The sequence below is a fragment of the Sinocyclocheilus grahami genome, unplaced genomic scaffold (assembly GCF_001515645.1).
Source record: "Sinocyclocheilus grahami isolate Dianchi unplaced genomic scaffold, SAMN03320097.WGS_v1.1 scaffold294.1, whole genome shotgun sequence".
NCBI classification, from domain to species: Eukaryota; Metazoa; Chordata; class Actinopteri; order Cypriniformes; family Cyprinidae; genus Sinocyclocheilus; species Sinocyclocheilus grahami.
The window spans coordinates 262,780-284,282 of record NW_015505473.1 but is presented as its reverse complement, the minus strand read 5'-3'; positions in this window follow the sequence as shown (position 1 = coordinate 284,282).

Below are 21,503 nucleotides of genomic sequence, written 5' to 3'. Positions count from 1 at the left end.
GTGTGTGTGTGTGTGTATATACAGTATATATATATATATATATATATATATACTGTATATACACACACACACACACACATTTATTAATAAAAAGCAATTAAAATGTAATTTATATACAGTATATATATAGAGAGAGAGAGAGAGAGAGTGAGAGAGAGAGAGAGAGAGATGCACACACACATAATAAAACATTTTTAATAAAATATATAATAACATATTTAAATTCCAACATTGATAGTAAGAAGCATTTTGAATAACCGAGCACCAGTAACTAGATATTGATCATGTTACACTGAAGATTGTTGAAAATGTTGCTTTGCCATCACAGTAATAAATTAAATTTTAAAATATATCATAAAAGAAAACAGTGCATTTAAATTGTCATAATATTTCACATTATTACTGTTTTTACTGCATTTTTATCAAATATATATAAATGCAGCCTTGGTGAGACGTCTTTCAAAAAAAATAAAAAATGACTAACTTTTGACCAGTCATATATATTTAAAGTCACAAGCTTACAGACAACACACTGTAAAGGAGGTAAGTAACCTGCAACTGCTATTTTTTACTTGATTTAAGCAATAAAAATGGTTTTGCTAGTATAAATTAATTAATTTAGGCTGATTCAGTACGGCCTATGTCCTACGTCATCCACTGGAACAGATGTTTTATACACAAATTCATTGATTCGCTTCAGAAGGGCTTTATTAACCCCCGGAGTCATGTGGAGTACGTTTTATGATGGATGGATGCACTTTATTGGACTTCTATTGAATCACAACAGCCATTCACTGCCAATATAAAGCTTGGAAGAGCCAGGACATTTTTTATTATAACTGCAATTGTATTCATCTGGAAGAAAAAAGTCATATACATCTAGGATGGCATGAGGGTGAGTAAATCATGGGATCATTTTCATTTTTGGGTGAACTATCCCTTTAAATAATATATTTTTGATTTGAATAAAACTGAATGTTATACAGTAGCTATCACAAATCCCTTGTTACTTGTTATTCCTTACATATGGCTATGAATATGTGTTTCTATTCAGTCATTACAGGCTAACAGAACGCAAAGTTCAGTCCCAAGTCCTGAAAATTGAAGGGAGTCACTTCAGTTCAAGAATGTGGTTGTCGCTCTCATTAACCAAACTGTGTGTGAGCATGTTTGTATATTTAGCACTCAAGACAGGACCAGCCTCTCCCTCACTCCCCGTTTCTTCTTCTAGCATCATTTTTCTTTCCTTCTCTCTGACTACTGAACACTCTCGTTCAACATCCTCTTAGAAAAAACGCTTTGCAGTCATAGGTCAGCAATAGCAGAAATTCCACCCCTTTCCTTCACAATCTCCAATACCTGTCATGTTAAAATCAATAATTTACACCATTGAGGATATGGGAGAGCGGTGTTCCTGTCAGAGGTGTGTGCGTGGTCTGCGCCGGATTTGACAGATGGACATGTGGGTTTATCAGGCGGACCGTTATCAATTCCTTAAGCAATTAACGGCTGAACCGGGTGCTTGGCATGCTGGATCTGCACAGATAAGGACTGATGCGAGCCCTGTCTCATTAAACAGGAAATTGTCAAAACACTGGCCATGTCTTGGCATGTTCATATTTGCATGCTTGATTGAAAAAGACTGACCAAGACAGTACTCACACCATTATTGTATTTTAGTAGTCACGGTCTTATTTGAATATTGGTGTTAATCGTATTAGTGTTATTAGTCTTCATATTACACTTGGACTAACACTGTACTATTGATTCTTGGACTAATACTAATATGAGGACAAATAATACTACAATGACTAATAATTAAACTAATATTAGTACTGCGATTAAGATTTAAAATAATACTATTATTAAGAGTAATACTACTTCTAAGAATTACACTTCCAGTGTATTACTTTTTATTATTTACTATTTTACTACTTCAAAAGTTTGGGATTTGTAAAATTTTTTATTTTATTTTAAGTTTGAAATCTCCTATGCTCACTAAAGCTGCATTTACAGTATTTGGTCAAATTTACAGTAAAAAAAACAGTAATATTGTGAGATGTTATTACAATTTTAAAGAAATTTTTTCGATTTTAATAGTTTAATTTTAAAAATTAATCCAATCTTCAGTGTCACATGATCCTTTAGAAATCATTCTAATATGCAGATTTGCTGCTCAAGAAACATGTTTATTATTTTCAGAGTTGAAAACAGTTGTGCTGCTTGTTTTGTGAATTTTTCGTTTTTCTGGATTTTTTTCATGAATAGAATGTTTAAAAGAACAGCATTTATTAAATTGATTGATTGATTGATTTTATTTTTTTTTGGAATAAAATTTAACACATTGTTGAATAAAAGTAATACTACATTCCATAAAAAAGTGTGTATAATAAGACTAATATTAGACAAAATTTTTTATTTATTAGGAGTATTAGTCATAGTATTAATCTTAATCTTGGTATTTGAGGTACTTTTGTTATTTTTGTCTAAGGATTATGGAAGTTTCAGTTTTCCATGCAGACCAAGGTTTATTTAGCTTCCAGCTGAGCTGAGATAAGAGCGCAGACAGCTGGCGGAGGCATGGCCTTGTGTGATCTTTACATGCCAAGTCCTTCTATAACTCCTATATCCTGCAGAAACCAATGCAACTTTACCCTGCATTGCACTTTATAATGAACATAATGAACTGCGGACTATAGCTCAGTTGTATGTGTTTTGATGGTCAATTCCCTTAGAGTCTGTGACAGTGTGACAATGTGCAATGTAATTGGACAGTTGCAAAGCAGATTAATATTCCTGCCAGAAAGCGGATCGCATTTCCAACATTACCATTGGGGGGGGGATACAGACCATCGCCACCCATTTCCAAAATGGCCCTTGCACATAGCTCTGGATGATCATATAATTTGCCGACTTAATTGGAAATATAAATCCCAATGCACACAACATTAGGGAGAGCTTTAATCCACACCTCTGCGCTTGATGCATGATGACACATCGCAAATGTGCTGGGTCAGCCATGTCACTTTTAAATATCACAACGTCCTGAGGGGCCCAATTGGAACCAGGAGACAGCAAACATATTAAAATCCTGCTACAGCCCCCGTCTCCAAACAATTACTCTCTCTCTCCCAGTATTCGAATTGTGTCAAAGCTCTTGGGGGGTAAATAGACCCCCCCCCCCCAATCCCCTATCAATCAATCAATAAATAAAAGCTTATATAAATATGATTCATATTTTTGTCTTGTCCTCGTTATCGCTGAGAAAACCTAATTCTAAGATAAATGCTTATTTTACGATGATCGGTGAATTAGGTGCCAAGCAATCACTAAGCAAAGAAATTAAATATCTAGCCTAGCGGTGTTTTCCTTATGTATCCCTATTTTCGATAACGATAATCAGATGATATTTGGCTAAGTGTGTTGCGCTGCACGGCTGCCGTGGACAGCTGACTCCTAAAGTTTTTGATATTCTTCATATTCTGCGTGGTCAGTTCACAGCAATGACAGAAAATAATCTTTTCCAACAAGTTTAAAGTGATTTTTACCCTTTATGGTAATTTGTACCTTTATTATGGAGCCAGTTTTTTTTTCTAGAAGTGTGCATTATATTTTGCGTCAAATTCTTATATTTAATCAATAAATTCAATTAGAATAATAAGACATTTGGGGCTGTTACCAAACAAATAAAATCATTGTCAACAAAATTCATCTTTGCAATGCAGAGGAAACACAGAAGCTGCATCTGAAGAAGCATTTAGATGTATTTACACACTGTTTAATGCAGGACATGAATGCATTTAACCTGCAGTTACAAATGCATAAATAATGTTTTGATATTTTAATCCTAAAACGTTGAATACTGATATTTGAAATTACTTTAAAAAATGAAAAGGTACTTTATATGTGAAATTAAAGCCGCCAGTAGGTGGCAGCAAGTCACTGTTAATAAGCGAGTCATTGAGATTGAACGAAACACCATTGTGTGGCTCAGAGACGTAAAACAGTGTTGTGGCTGTTTGAAAATTGAACAAAAATGACAAAAGCAAATAAAAATTATTAAAACTTAAATTTACTCAAATTCAATTTTAAAATATAAAAAGCCTATTCAAAATATTACTAAATACTATAACACTGATTTACAAAAATGTTAGTACCAAAATGTTGTACTAAAATTACTAAAACTAAAACTGTAAGAAAAATTTAACAAAAAAATTGGTTAAAGCATGTTACAAAAAACCTACTAAAGCAAGCAAACAAACAAAAAGACAAAAAAAGTCAATTCAAAATATTAGTAAATATTATAACACTGAGATACATAAACACTGTACATTTTCTATATACAGTATGGATGACAATGCTTATACTGGAACATACTATGCACACAACAGTCAAAAAATGTCTCAGGTAACTGATGCTGTCTTTTAAACTAAATATATGTTTTTATTTAGGTAGTATTCTGATTAGAAATATGTCTAAGTTTAACAAATATACATTTTCACTATTACAGTACAGGCAGAAAAAACTGTAATGCTAATTACTACATTAAAGGCTAAGATTTACTAAGATTTAAATATTTAATTAAATATAAAAAACACATTTATGTGAAGAAGTACAACCGGAGATGTGTTGTTGGTGCACAAGAAACGTTTCTAGACTGGCATTTCACTGTAGCCACTAGCTACTGCTCACTCTCTACTGAACAGCTGTTCTGCCGTCCCCTTTTCCATTAATATGTTTTCACTTCCTTGTCATCAAAAGCTGGCGAATTACATTGTTGGACCATAATGGCATTTAATCTGGATAAAGGCCTCTTTTTAAGGCGCAGGAGAATCTATCTGATGTGCCACCAGCCCTGTGTACATTTCCACACCTCCACACACGTAATGCCTTATCAATAAACCACCCAGGCATTGGCTGTTTTTATAATGGACTTGCGATTGCACGCTTTGGGTCCTAATTATCAAGGCAAACAGAGCTTGGCAGTCTTTCAAATAGAGGGTAGAAAAAGAGAAGGTTACAGGGAGGGTGGGGGATAAAGAGAGAATGGAGTGAGTGAAACAGACTAAAAAAAACACAGGCCTTTAATACTGTCCTTCATTAATAACACAAGAGGATTCTTTGTTTGGCCACCAGCAAAGATAATTTTTTGAAAGAAATTCCTGTTTAAAGCAAGAAAAAAAGATGGGTGCTTTAAAAATAAATAAATAAATCAGGCTTCAAATGTTATGGTGAACCATTATAGGATTGTATCTACAGAATATGTCCTATTATCTATGGAGATATGATTGCAAGATGTATGTGGATTAGCAACAAAGCTGCTAAAAATAGAGAACATTTCCCATCTGTCTTATGAAAATGAATGCAAAAAAACGAAAGCTGTTAATACGTTATGTATTTCCTTGCCAGTTGTTTTCAATCATCAAATCATTCAACCAGAGTCCTAAAATGTGGTTTTAAAGCATTGAAGGCTCACAGGAAAAAGACTGGACCTTTTAATACCATGAATCAGAGTTAACCCTTAGCCTTAGACCAGAGCTAGATCCCCCTCACATGTTTGATCTTGTGTCTTTCAACTAATTCACTCTCAAAGGAAGCGTTGGCATCGTTTCAGCTTAGTGCTGCTAGCTGTAAATGCCGTTAAAGGCCATCGAAGCATGTTTACCTTTGAAGATACGTTCACGCTTAAACCTGGGGGCTTGGTGTCAGAACATGTTAATTTCGTGTTTAGCTCTTACCTGATGAGTCGTCCTTATTTACCCTGCGTTCAGAGATGATGTACACACATTTGTGGAGGCACATTTCTGGCTCAGGGCAAGAAGGCGCTGGATGCTCTTTATGAAACAAAACAAAAAAAAGATGAAGCCACCAGTTCAAGGAAACCTGGAACATTTATCTTTTTTTGTAAAAAAAAAAAAAAAAGATGTATTTGAAAAAGAAGCACAGCATTAGTGAAAAGCATATTAATACCACTGTTTATTTTATTTTATTTGTATTTCTCTGAAGATGTAACAGAACTCTCATTTCCTATATGACACAATTTGAGAAGCTAAACAACCAAAAACTGGACTATTGTGGCATTTGGTACATATTAGTTCACTTGAATGCTATGTAAATGTAGTTTTTGCTATGGTAAAACCTTAAACAGATTTTAAAGGAAATTGCTGGAACTGGTTTGTTTGTTTGTTTGTTTGTTTGTTTGTTTGATTGATTGATTGATTGATTGATTGATTGATTGATTGATTGATTGATTGATTGATTGATTGATTGATTGATTGATTGATTGATTGATTGATTGATTTTTGTGTGCGTGTCTTTGGTGCTTTCTTGCATGGGGTGGTGCAAACAAAAAAAACACACAAAAAGCAAAACTAAACAAAACAAAAATCTAAATAAAGCTAATCAAAACAAACAAAAGAGAAAGCAAAATGAAGCTAAACAAAACAAAAAGCTAAACAAAGCTAAACAAAACAAAAAGCAAAACAAAGCTAAACAAAACCAAAGGCTAAACAAAACAAAAAGTAAAACAAGCTAAACAAAAAGCAAATCAAAGCTTTTTTTGAAGCTTAAGTAGCTTAAGCTAAAATGTCTGTCTTTACCAGAAGGCTCCTGTTGTTCAGTGGGGTGCTCCAGCAGTCTCTAGTGGTGGACTGTGGGATACCTCAGCATATGGGGTAAAATAATGTGTCTAAAAGCCAAAACATAAAAATACTACAGCTAATGGCTCCATTTGCACATAGTCTTCTCTTCCAGTTAGTCCCACACAAACAGTATCCAAGTCAGAGGGAAAATTGAGGGATTCACACAAACAGAGGGAGTGAGAGAGCCCAGAGGAACCACCCAGAGGACAAACCGCTATATTTTAGAGTTTGGCAGAGGAAGGGAAAGATGGATTTGAAAGAAGGCTTCCCTACAAAGCCAGCAGCTAAGAGAGGAATGAAAGACACAGCCTCTTGTAATAAAGATTGCCTGACAGGATGGGAACAGGAGTGAACTAATTTTGAACACGAATATGAGGGCTGCAGAATGAGATGGTTATGAAATATGTGTGATTAATTATTCATTCAATCATTCTTTCATCCATTCATTCACTCATGCTTACGAAAACCTTCTCCAGAGTGCTCAGGACCTCAGACAGGGCCGAAGGTTTACCTTCCATCAAGACAATGACCCTAAGCACACAGCTAAAATAATGAAGGAGTGGCTTCACAACAACTCTGTGACTGTTCTTGAATGGCCCAGCCGGAGCCCTGACTTAAACCCAATTGAGCCTCTCTGGAGAGACCTAAAAATGGCTGTCCACTAACGTTTACCATCCAACCTGACAGAACTGGAGAGGATCTGCAAGGAGGAATGGCAGAGGATCCCCAAATCCAGGTGTGAAAAACTTGTTGCATCTTTCCCAAAAAGACTCATGGCTGTATTAGATCAAAAGGGTGCTTCTACTAAATACTGAGCAAAAGGTCTGAATACTTAGGACCATGTGATATTTCAGTTTTTCTTTTTTAATAAATCTGCAAAAATGTCAACAATTCTGTGTTTTTCTGTCAATATGGGGTGCTGTGTGTACATTAATGAGGAAAAAAAATTTACTTAAATGATTTTAGCGAATGGCTGCAATATAACAAAGAGTGAAAAATTTAAGGGGGTCTGAATACTTTCCGTACCCACTGTAACTACTTCCAAGACACTAATAAAAGAAGAAGAAAAAAACCTTGCACTGATATCAAGAACATTGTCAAGATGAATACTGAATGTGTGCACATTTAATTACTGTAACATTTTACCGTAGTTTTTGAAAGAAATCCAACAAAACTTCATTTATTTGATCAAAAATACTGTAAAAACAATAATAATGTGAAATTCTATAACAAATTCTAAATAAATGTTTTCTATTGTAATATAATTTACATTTTAATTTTTTGTTTTGTTTTGTGCAATATGAATTTTTGGCAGCAATTGCTCCAGTCTTCAGTGTCACATGACCCTTCAGAAATCATTCTAATATGCTGATTTGCTTCTCAAGAAACTTTTATTATTATTGTCAATGTTAAAAACAGTTGTACTGCTTAAGATTTTTGTGGAATCCGTGAAAGAATAGCGAGTTCAAAAGAATAGCATTTATATGAAATTTTTTTACCCATTTAATGCATTCTTGCTAAATAAAATAATACATTTCTTTAAAAAAAAATCTTATTGACTTATTGAAATTTTTGACATATACTGTATGGCAGTCATATGGACACAACTCACACACAATCTATGCATTTAGCTACAAATACGATAAGCCGTTATGCTAAAAGCCTGCAGGATGTATTTTCGGGCGTAGCTGGTCGATGGGGGGACGTAGGCAGACAGGTCCCGTTAATGGAAACTTAATGGGAGCCATGTGAACGGCCAGCCCGGGTGGCATCCTCAGCTCTAGCCATGTGACAGAACAGAAGGCGCCGAGAAGTGACACATAGCAGCGGGGAAGGATGGGGCGACAGGGAGCGAAGCGCTAAAAAAAAGAGGAACGAAAAAAGTCGACATGACACCTTTGACAGTGACCATGGAGCCATGCCTAATCGTGACGCACTTTGTTTGTTTTGTGTAAGCCGTGGCAGGAGGAGCAGACTGCACCCCTCCGCACTCCTCCGCCTCACCACAGAGAAGATCTGAGGGTGTGCGTCACTATTCTGTGTGTGTGTGTGTGTGTGTGTGTGCTTGTGTTTCTTTTCTCTGCAGTTTCAAATGAGGTAGAGCTAGATAAAGGGAGAAGGAAGGGAGCATAAACACAAGGAACTCTGGGGGGGGGGGGGGGGATCGTTCTGCTGTGCTTATAGAGAAAACAGAGAGCAAACTTTGTTTGTGATGGAAATAATATAACATAGGAGTAAAAAGACAAAAGATATAGGATGGTTGGTAGGCAGTAGACAGCAAGTCTTTGTAATGAAGCTACAAATTAAATTGAAACTGATGGAAGGAAGGATGGTTTATTGAGAGGTTTTGTAAAGCTTGCCTTGGTGATGGCAGGATTCCTGCCATAGTTGAGGCAGAGAAAAGAAGCAAATTCGAGCAGCAACTCTGGACCTACTGCCGCATTACCATGGACTCCGGCCACAAAACGGATCTTGGGTTCAGCAGGTTGAGGGAACTTCAAATTGCCAGCAATCTCAAGAGCCCAGATAGTTCTAAACTCAGTGCTTTGACCGGAGAGGGAGAGGAGAAGAGAGGGGGGGGGGGGGGGGGGGGGGGGGGGGGGCTGCTCACACCTCTGTTAATTAAGAAACAGAGAGACTCAACCGATGAGAAGATCCAAGACAACAACGTGCCAGCCATTGGGTGACAAACATCTAAGGAGCTATTTTAAGGACGGATCAGAGTGGTGTTCCCTCCGAGCCAAGCGAGTAAGGGCCCATGACACATGCAATTAAAGTTTCCTCAGAAGAGAGATAAACTTTTGTTTCCTTTGTGAGAAGATCTCTCTTAAGTTTGTAGAAAAGGGGCCTTTTTATTTTTCATCCTTATTTCTCCCAATAGCTAATGGGCAACCAAAAGTGCACAAAAATGTTTCAAAATGCATCTTGATAAGGCTCAATTATAGTGATGGAAGGTTGTATGGTGCAGAAGCTTGGTCTAATTATTGATTTTTTTTTCTCTCAGCATTCTCTTCTTAATGTGAATATAGGCCATAACTAGACTTTTATAATTCCAGAAGAATATACAAATGCTGCTTGCCCACATAAAGCTCATCAAAAGTGCACATAATCCCTTTAAAACAAGCCAACAGACCAGTTTTTTGGTTTTCTGTAATTGAAACAAAACTCTGTGTGCGCGCGCTCGTTTTTGTGACAAATGAGGACATACATTTGCATAATGACAAGGGTATGACATAGGTATTACAAGGAGAAGGTGACTTTTCAGGACATTACCCCATGTCCCCACTTTTCAAAACGCATATAAATCACAGAATGGAGTGTATTGAAAATCTGAAATAGCACAAAGTTTCCTGTAACGGGTAGGTTTAGGGGTAGGGGTGCTGTAGGGCAATAGCACATACAGTTTGTACAGTATAAAAACCATTACGCCTATGGGATGTCCCCACTTTTCACAAAAACAAACCTGTGTGTGTGTGTGTGTGTGTGTGTGTGTGAGATAGAGAGAGAGAGAGAGAAAATGAAAATTGGAAATAAATAACTGGAATAACCGACTGTGTTTATGTAACTTATGTGTGTTTTTGACATAACCTTGTGTGTATTTAACAGTTTAAGCACGATAAGACATGAAAGATAACTTAGTTTAGTGCTCACATGCCGAGTGACAGCTGCTTTCTGTGCGCGTGCTTCGGATGTGTGTGCTCAGAAAACCGTATATCAGAAATTTAAACTGATATGGCTTTATAAGGCATGATTTCAGAGCGATAGACGTAACAATCAAAACCAAACAGATGTTTCTTTTAGCAGAGTATCCCAGGTACGAGCTATAAAGACACAGTCCTATTCTAGAAAAGGGGGCGGGGAACAGTGGCTCATTTGCATTTAAAGATACAGGCATGAAAACGGTGTGTTTCTGTTTTCACTCAATATAGGCATTTATAAAATTGTATAATAAATATTCTGTGGGGTATTTTGTGCTGAAACTTCACAGACACATTCTAGGGACAGAGACTTATATTACATCCTGTAAAAAGGGGCATAATATAGGTGCCCTTTAAAAAAAAGGCCTAATCCACTTTGCTGGTCTGAGATGGTCTCCCAGCCCAAAACCCCTCTAAAACCATCAAATCAGATCAGTCTGAGAAGCTTGGGAGGCCAGCAACCCAGACTGGTTTACACTGTTTTATTAAGCAGGGAAACACCCATAGGAAAAATGTATTGCTCAGTGGTTGCTTTTCCTAAGCTCAGGAGACTTAGATGAGATTCTCATACATCTCTCACTTTAGTACCAACAGCATTTCAGATGTTTCTCCTAAAATTCCTTAGGAGAAATAGAAGTAGAAACAAACGAGACATGAGAAAAGAAGAGTCAAAACTGAGTATGTGGTGGAAGAAACATAGAATATATCTTTATGGTCTTGCTGCAATCTCTATCAAGACTCCATTATAGGAATATTTTATTGCTCAGTGGTTGCTCTTTCTAACCTCAGGAGACGTAGGGGTGATTCTCATGTATTTCTCAGTGTCTCAGATGTCTCTCCTAAAAATTCTTAGGAGAAATAAAAGTAGACACAACTGAGACATGAGAAAGTTCTGAAAGAATGGAATCCAAAATGACAATGGGAGAGAAATGAGTGAGAAACATGAGATATCTTTATTGTCTTGCTGTAATCTCTTGCAAGACTCATCACAAAAAATGTTTTACTGCTCAGAGGTTGCTGTTGCAATGGGGTTTTTCACCTTTGATGGTCAGGACAGTAGGAGTAGAGACAGGAAACAATTGGACAGGTGAGAATTGAACAGGAGCAGGAAAAAACCTTTAGCTGGGATTCGAACCCAGGTTGTCTGAGGTGCAGTTGAGCCTTCATGTCGATGTGCTGTCCATAAGGCTATTGCTCTGACAGAGGTTACCCAGGATACTAAGGGCTGATTCTCTTATATGTCTCATTGAGATATCAGCTTTGTTTTAAGATGTCTTCAGTTTTATTTTAAGAGAAACGTTAAACTTTTACTAATATTTAAATAGCATTAAACATTTCAGAATAGAAAGGGTTACTAGTTTAAATTTATCTCCAATGTCCAGCATTGTATATACACCACATTTTCCAAACACACTAGAAAGGACTTACAAGTGCAAGATGTTTAGTATAAGAGCAATGCCTTTTTTTAACAAACGTAACAATATACCAGTGTATTTGTTTTTTGCTTTGTTAAAAATGTTGTCTTGTACAGCCCATTTTTGCATGCACGTAAATACAGGTTATGGTTTCCTCTGTTAAATCATTGTGCAATAAAACACTGTCTACATAAAACAACTTCAAATATGACAATGCATGTATTGTCTTTGATTGAAATGGTGTAGATAAATGACATTGAAGCTAACCAGAGCGAAGAAAAATAAAACAAAAAAGAGACCTATTTAACATCTCAAATATTTCTCCTAGACAGAAATTAGGTTACTTTAAGATTAAATGGAAACTTTTGCTTGAGTCTCCTGCTTCTCAAACTTGTCTCCTGAGACAAAAACTGTAACATTCTCATAATGGTCTCCTTTATAGCTTTAGCAGAGATCTCAACACAACCACACACTGTGCTCAGACATTTCTCCTAGTCTAAAGACTCTGGTGGTCTCATTTTTGTCTCCTCCAATGTTTCAAACAAGATCTCAACAACATCACACACTGTGCTTAGATATTTCTCCTTAGCTAGAGACTCTGGACCTCTCACATATGTCTCCTCTAAAGTTTAGAAGAGATCTCAACAACATCACACACTTTGCTCAGATATTTCTCCTTAGCTATAGACGCTGGATCTCTCACATGTGTCTTCTCAAATGTTTAGAAGAGATCTCAACAACATCACACACTGTGCTCAGATTTTTCTCCTACACTAAAGACTCTCACATTTGTCTCCTCTAAATTTCAGAAGTGATCTCAATAACTTTACAAAGTGTGCACCAATCAAATGCCTCAATATGAGCTCAAACATTTCTACCATATAATATGCAATAATAATCAAATTAGTCAATTAATAATCAAGACTGAGTCATAAGCCATCTATGTGCCTTTCAGCAAAGAAAGCTCCAGGGTTACATTTTCTGTAAATCATTTTTCGACAAATATGAGACCCCCAGATTATTTAGCTAAAGAGAAAAATCTAAGCATAATGTGTGATGTTGTTGAGATCTCTAATCTAAACATTTTAGGAGACAAATGGGAGAGATCCAGAGTCTCTAGCTAAGGATAAAAATCTGAGCACAGTGTTTTATGTTGTTGAGATCTCTTCTAAAGCATTAAAGAAGACAAATATGAGACCACCGGTGTCTGTAGCTAAGGAGAAATATCTGAGCACAGTGTGTGATGTTGTTGAGATCTCTTCTAAAGCTTTAAAAGAGACAAATGTGAGAGATCCAGTGTCTGTAGCTAAGGAGAAAAATCTCAGCAGTGTTTTATGTTGTTGAGATCTCTTCTAAAGCTTTAAAAGAGACAAATGTGAGATATCCAGTGTCTTTAGCTAAGGAGAAATATCTGAGCACAGTGTGTGATGTTGTTGAGATCTCTTCTAAAACTTTAAAGGAGACAAATATGAGACCATCAGAGTCTTTAGAAAAGGAGAAATATTTGAGCACAGTGTGTGATGTTGTTGAGATCTCTTTTTGACTATTGTGAGAGTGTTAGAGTTTTTGTCTCAGGAGACAAGTTTGAGAAGCAGGAGACTCAAGCAAAAATCACAATTCGGTCTTAAAGTAACCTCATTTCCGTCTAGGAGAAATATTTCAGATGTTAAAGAGATCTCACTTTTGACTTTTCTTTCCTATGGGCATGTACACCAAGTCTACAATGGATGAAATAAAATTGGAGCATTAAATCTGGTGGGTAATAATGATAAGTCCAATAAGTTATAATGTAGTGTTTGTTGAAAGATAAACCTTCTTCAAGTTCTCAACCAAGCATTTAGCATGTGTGTAAGAGTGAGAGCACGGTTTGGTACAGAAGAAATGGAGAAACAGAGAGGATGGGGCATGAGTAAAGATAGAAGACTAAAAATGATATCAGTGAACGTCTCCGGGGGCCAGCACAATGCCACCTTGATCGAGGATGACAGCTTCCTGTTTTTAATTGTCATGGTTGCTGTTGCTTAGCACCTGGGGGGACAGGAATGATGCTGATACAGATAGTCTCTAATGAGTATTAATCTAATCATGCACAGACACAAATACAGCCAACACTCATAATCACGTAAACCCCCCAAACTCTGACATTTAGGAAGGGGGTTATTAACGGATCGTAAAAAATCACACCGCAAAAAAAAAAGTGTCACTTTGAAGTGAGGAGAGAGAAAAAAACGAGTCGAAAAAGACAATATTTACCTAACACAGCTCAGAAACATCCAATAATTGCAGTTTCATCAAACCGAGGCGACTAAATGTTTCGCTGTTGCTGTGCAACCGGGTCACAACGTTGTCAGGTGAGGGAAAAAAGTCTGGATTTTGAAGCATAATCCAAAACATAAGTCACCAAAATGCCATCCTCAAATCTGCCAGAACAATATCTAATCAAAGCGGGAGACATACAGCATCCCATATTAAAGAATAAACAGCAATAGATATGAGGTATTCGGTGTGTGCTGCGGCCTTGCAGGTCTTTTCACATTCGCCGTTACTCTAGCAGGAGTCTGGCAGACTGTAAATATCCCTTCACAGCCACAATGATCTAACGGAACAGCGATCTCCAGCTTTGAGCACAGTAGTGCATGCTGGGGTTTTTATTTCTTTATAAGTCTCATTTACCGGTGTTGGTTTATTCATAACTTTTGCTCTCTTGATTTTTATGAGAGGACAAAAAGCCAAACAACCAGGAGGAATAGCACCCCAAATACCCGCCGTGTGTTATTGAATTGTAAATAAACCAGGAAAAAGCACAACATTCTGAAACACGAAGGTGAGCAGAGCACTGGCTTCTGAAAGCGAGCTCCATTATCGAACTGTCAGGATTGTTTGGTGTGCTTTTTCACAATGTTAATTCATTTACAATGTAGATCGAGAGTCTGGTCATTAAGGTGCTGGCTATACATGAGTAATGCACCGCATCTGTACCTGTTCCCGTGTCACAGAACTTTGGAAACAAGCCGTCTAATTATAGCGATTAGTATTTTGGAAGCAGTTCCAAGCTCACGGTCCGGCCTTAACAAATGAAGGCTGGGATTATCCAAACAAATAGGATGTCTGCCATCTTGTTGTACATGCTGACGCTTTTAGAATCACATTAAAGAGTGCTGGTATCTGGTTGTGATGTTTTAAAAAATGAGAAAAAATACAGCAACGGTAACATTTGACCCTAAAAAACAGCTTTAGGGCACAGAGAGCTATTGAAGACCTTTGTTTTAAAGACAAAAGACATGTAGTGCAGCAATATATTGAAATATTTAAATACATAATAATTCTATGCTATGTATGACAGTAATAATTTAATTTACATTTAATACAATTACTACATCACAACAGTAACCAGTTAAAATGTTGTAAAAGTCAATGAAAACACTCTGTCATTGGTTCAAATATAGATAGCCCCGCCCCAAACTCACACCATTGGTTAAGCCAGTGTAAGCAGAACAACGTTTTGCTGCAATACTTTAAACTTTTTTTTTTTATAAATGAATTTTATTTAGCAAGTGTGCATTAAATGCATTAAACACACTGTATATACATGTACAGATATACACACATACATATATATATATATATATATTAATCAGTAATAAATATTGCTTGAGCAGCAAATCAGCATATTAGATTTGTTTCAGCATCATTATGTGACACTGAACAATGGACTAAAGGCTGTTGAAAATTAAGCTTTGCCATCACAGGAATAAATTACATTTTAAAATATATTAAAATAGAAAACATCCATTTTAAATTATAATAACAGGCTACCTCACAATATTACTGTTTTTACTATATTTTGATCAAATAAATGCAGCCTAAGTTGGTGAGCACAAGAGACATATCTTTTGAATGGTAGTATAGCTCAATTGTAGCTGTCTCTGTACTATGATGAAAAAGGATAACACATTTTAACACACACAAAAACGGTTACAAAATGTATATTTGTATTGTTTTTAACATCTAATTGGATACTAACCTAAACCAAGAAGAACAGCCTTCATTTTTGTGCAGCCAGCAATCTCAGTCCATGGATGCTCCTATTAGTGCTAACTATTTGGCAGTTAGCAACTGCATCGTCACTTGTTTATTGCCTCTCATTGTGCTTCATTTCAGAATGTGCCATTTACCTCGCATTAAATAGAAGCCTACCTCGCTTCCCCTGGCATGAAAGCTCACTTTTTCATCCTTACGCCCCACCATCATGAGGGAGTGGCTAATTGGTAAAAAGCACCAATACAGAGGCTAATCTTAGCAGTGTTTAGCGTGAAACAAAAGGCCCCATTAGAGAATGATTGGTTAAAATAATAGTCGCGCAAAGTGCCCAGCTTGCTTAACAGGTGTATTTATATTGATTGTGCAACCTCAATTTCCTGCAGTGAAAAGAAAGAAGTAAACAATAATTGCTAGTGCTTTTTTAGCGTCTGTCGCACAGGCAATTATTAAACAGCACTTTAGCCATTCCGTTAGAAGGAAAATAGCACTTAGGACATCTGCTTGGTCACCGCAATGGCCCCTATACGGTTGGGATTATCTCTCCGATGAGCCTTGTCTATGCATGTAGTTTCATTCCGTGGTCATTTCGGTGATGTGGACCATCCATTTGCCTCTTTTCATTTCCATAATTGTTTTCAGAGCACAAGGCTGTCCCGCTCTTTGCAGAGGACTAGGTGTGGACTAATGGATGCTAGATTGGATTCTGCCTTTATACATGGTGAAATGATTTCTTCTTCATTCTCAGTGCTGGATCACGTCTCTCTTTTGGACTCATGAATAATGGATGGGTTTAAAGCGTTGCCCTGCCCAGGCTCTCTCTTATTGAAATCTGTGCTCAGAGAGGTGCTTATTTACTGAGACTGATCCCACATCATTTGAGTCAGTTTCTATGCTCCTCAGCTCTGGCTTTCTCACGCTCGGTCTCTCGCTCTCTCTATGCTGCCCTCCATCTCTTTCTGTGACTCTCTTTCTGTTTATGACCCCATTCATACCCTTACAGTCTCCTCGTAGGCCGCTCTTGCTCATCTCTCTCTTATTAAAGAGCCACAAGACTTTCAAATGTATCCTATCCTTGGTAGCGCTATTAAGACCGCATGAAATCAAAAGAGCTTTGTGGCTTTTAGTCCATTTCTATTTGCTTTGAAGCCTCTACTGTACATGCACGGCTTTCATGTTCAGTTCACACTGACTTTACTGTCTTTATGTTTGGAGTCCAAAAGACTACAATTATGTATATGTAAAAATAACTATAGTAATTAAAGTAACTTATTTTTTCCTTTAAATTCTATACATGAGGTGCTCTGACCAAATCGAACTGGTTTGACATACGCTATCGTTCAAAAGTTTAGGATCATTAAATTTTTTTTTATTTACGCGACACTGTTTTCAACTAAAAACAGAGAAACTTTTATGCGTTTTGGCCGTTACATGACAACAGAGTTTTGGAACCTGAAAATGCTAACTTTTTAAAATGGGTTTAAAGTGCACGTTTTTTGAAAATGTAAACTAAAAAAATGCGGATTTGTGAAAACGGTGACATCATGTGCATACATATTACGTGTTTAGTCTAGAGGAGAGCGTATGTGCAAAGGCATGTAATTTTTCTTTATAAAGTGGCATTGTCAACTATTGGCCTGGCAGCATTTTTAATCGTGTCATATTTCTGAAATAATGCATAATATTGCAATGCTTAAGATCGAAAGAATGCTTAATATTTCTCTGGAAACTATTTTTTCAGGATTCTTTGATGATTAGAAATGAACAGCATTTTTTTTAGATAGAATTCTTTTGTAACATTATAAATGTCTTTACTGTCACTTTTGATCATCTTAATGCATCCTTGCTGAAGAAAAATATGAAATTAGTAATAAATCTTTCTGACCCCAAACTGTAGTTACATTACTGAAGCATTATCCCAGTCCTAAATGTCCTTTTTTTTTTAAACATGAGAAAAAAAACGCACCAATAAAGCAAATTCTGTAATGGCATCTTAAGCTGTTGCAAATAATAAGCTTTTTCACATTGGATTTCTTCTAAACAACATAACTTCAACTGAGGTTCTACAGCAGCATGACGTACAATGAACACTACAATTACACTTTGCTCATTGTTGCTTTTTGCATAACCACATCCAGCACTTTATGTGACAGTCCCTGCATTGCCTTCACTGAAGAGCTTCTGCGTCAAAGCCTTATACGTCCTTTCTAATCATGCGACTGCGTATTTCATGCTCTACAAACATTTACCACACTGACTGAGCCATAAAAGCAGAGAGCATATCAATAAATGGAACTAGACTTGCTCCCCTGAGAAGCCATTGTTATCAAGTCACCTTCCCTGGGCATCTCCCCTTGAACTTTTAGCGTAAATGCACCACGCAAACCTGGGAATTATCTTCAGAAGAAACGTACCACAATACCACGAGTCCTATCTCTTCATGGCTGAAGCTTTTACAGTTTTTTTCTTCCTTTCTTTCATCTTGTCCCCTTCATTTTCCCAGGAAATAACAGCTTCCATTTAGTCTGCCCTGCTCTTATGCAGAGTCGATCAGACCCAGCCTTAATGAAATGCTGCTACCCAGAATCCCTCTCACTGGTGGAATCGGGACCCAGAGCCATTACTTGGCTGTCTTCGGGAAAAAGGCACATCTACATAAGTTATTTCATTATCTCCCTAGGCTGTGAAAGAGGCAGCGGCGTACTCACTCGCTCTATCTCTCCGTGTGGATTGCACCATTGGGAGGTCATTGGAAAGCCGGTGGAATTATCTGCAAAATAAAGGGAGGCATTCTTTAATGGCGTCCCAGTCCAAATATTTAAAATGATCACCTAAACTTACATTCGGCTCTTCCATTTCGACTGATAGAGCTCAAGTGAGTTTGTCTTGATCTTGCCAGCAGCTTACGAAAGAAATTTGTGCGAGTGGGTGTGTGTGTGTGTGTCTGTGTGTGTGTGTGTGTGTGTGTGTTTGGCACATCATACTGCCAGCAAGAAAATAAAGAATAAAACTCTGCATTGCCTTTCTCATGAGACTCGGCCATAACAACACAATGGAAATCAGCAGCCAGAGTAGCCTGTCGAGAAATAAAAATACATTAATAATGTACAAAATGGGACACATGGCAAATATAATATTCTTAATCTAGATTTTCTTCTTGATTTAGGAATGCAAATGGATGCAGAGCTGCATAAATAGAATATCTCTTTAATAATTTTTTTTTGTTGTTAACTCTCATTGCCAAATAGTGTTTTTGTTTGTTTGTTTGTTTTTCTTGTATTAAGCATAAATGTAACCAAATTTAGCAAAGTTTGATGCTCAAAAATGCGAGATTTAATATAATGAATACAGGGGTCTTGCGCAGGGTTATTTTAATATTACTGAGATACTATTATAGTTTTTGTTAATATTTTTAATCTGTTTTTATTTTTATATTTTTCAATATTTGTTAGAGTTTCAGTGATGTTGTTGCTCTTTTTTAATTTGTTGTAGTTTTTTTAACATGCCTATATACTATTTGTTCATTTTTATTTCAGTTTTAATTTTACTTCAGTACATCAAGTTGAACTAAATTAAAATGAGAAATGTTGCATTGGCAACAGGCTGAAAGAAGTTTTTCAGTAAATTTTTATTTTGTTTCAAGTAATGAAAATGTCTTTTAGTTTCAGTTTTAGTTTTAGTTAACTATAATAACCCTGGTCTTGAGATGTTTGAAAAGAGGAATTTATGTTGACATCCTTAAAATGCAAAGTTCATGGAATAAGGTGATGAAAAACACTGCAAAATGCAGCATAACAACCCAACACAAATATCTATAAAACGCTTTTGCACATTCAACTTGAAATCTAAAAGATATTATCTTGAAATGTATTATTGAAAGTGTTACATTTTTTACAAAACCATTGCTTTGATAGCGGTTAACAGTGGAGCTTTAAAGTAGAGAAAATCAAAAACAACTTCACTGAGAAAATTTACTACACTGATGGTCTAACAGCATGCAAAAACTAGCATGCTCTCAGCACACTAAAACATCTCCAAATTTCTCCTTTTAAAAGCACCACCGTCAAAAATATCAAGCTAAAACCAAAATTACAAAAACTCTTGATAAACTAACCCTCGCTAATCAACTAGTCAGCCATCCTGACCCTCCGCTAACAGTAGCTAATTGGCTACTCGAACTAGAACATGTAATGTTGATCAAAATACCAACTCTGAAGCATTTAGTCATAGCTAAATCTCTCCAGGAGGACTGAGCCAAGCACAGAGCTAAAAGACAATCCTCCTGGTAGCAGAGAGAAACAGCATGTTTTGCACTACGGAGCGTGGAGGCTGGCTCGGCGCTGCAGTTGGCTTTACAGATAAGTGAGAACAGACCCATCAGATACCGACTGCCAAGAGCAAGTTCTGCCGTGAAGCTGGCACTTTCTACATGTACGCCCGAGGAAAGACATAGAAGGCACAACCTATGCAAATGAGGATTCATTAGTCAGTGTATGGGGAAGTGTTTGTGTATGTAGAACAAGCAAAGGGTTTGTACCGAGGTAAATGCATGCACAAGTGGGTGATCTTTCTTGCCTGAGTCTGTGCATTCTCGCATGCGTACGTCTTCCTCTTCCTCTGATCTGTGACCATTCCCTTTGATTCGGGCACGGTGATCCGGCTTAAACGTGGAGCAAACACAGGATTAGGCCTCAGCCGCGCAGATAACGCGCTGATCAAAGTGCTCTCTGAGCGCCTACAGAGGGAGCAAAAATATGTGAAAGAAAGCAGCATGCTAGCCTCAATCCGCATTTTATCTCCACTCAGACAGGTGGTGATCACCCTCCACCCCCTTCGTTCCAGAACTTTCCGTGGCTGGCCGAGGATACTTCCGCAATCACTCTTTTCATGCCAACTCTCTGGCAGCTCAGGATGAAACGAAACAAATGTGATTTCTGATGAGCTTCTATTTTAGCCTTGTTGTCTGTGCTTTTCTCACACTCTCCAAAACATGGAATCACACATTCGGCTGCGTTACACGGCCCTGTACAGTACAGAGTGCATTTCATGCTGGGTGGTTTATTTCAAGACGTGCCGCTAACAGCTCTTGTCGTCTTTTTCTATCTCTACTCGTGTGTTTATGGAGGGGGGTCTTGGCTCGGGCACAAAATTGCACACTTTAAAGTGGACGTGCAGTCCAGCGGCATTCATTCTATGACTCAAAAGGGTCTTGTGCGCCTTCATTGGAAGCCTGCATGTATGAATGTTAAGGGGAATAATTTAAACCTAAATTTAACTTCTGATAATAATTATATCAAAGTGAATTTCGTTGCTCCCTTTATGGGCCAGATTTACCAAGAGCTTGCACCAGAGCAAACCATTTTTTTGGTGTTAAAGTCGGCATGAAACGGAAGTTGCGATTGTCTTTTCTTCTCTACTGTGACGTATATCCGAGTGAAACAGCATCTGAAATGAGAGGGCGGGACTTGATTTCGTCCTTCGGGAATTGATTGGATCGTTGGAAGTTGGGGCATTGCTAACAAAATGGAGGCAGATCTGAATGCCAGTTTGCAGTTAGTGGTGGGGGATTTCTCTCCACTTGATTCACAGCTGACACCCAAACATGAATAAATGTTTTATTTATTAAGGATGACGACGATGATCAACGGCACAAAACATGCCTAAACAGCGCGAGAGAGAGAGAGAGAGAGAGAGAGAGAGAGAGAGAGAGA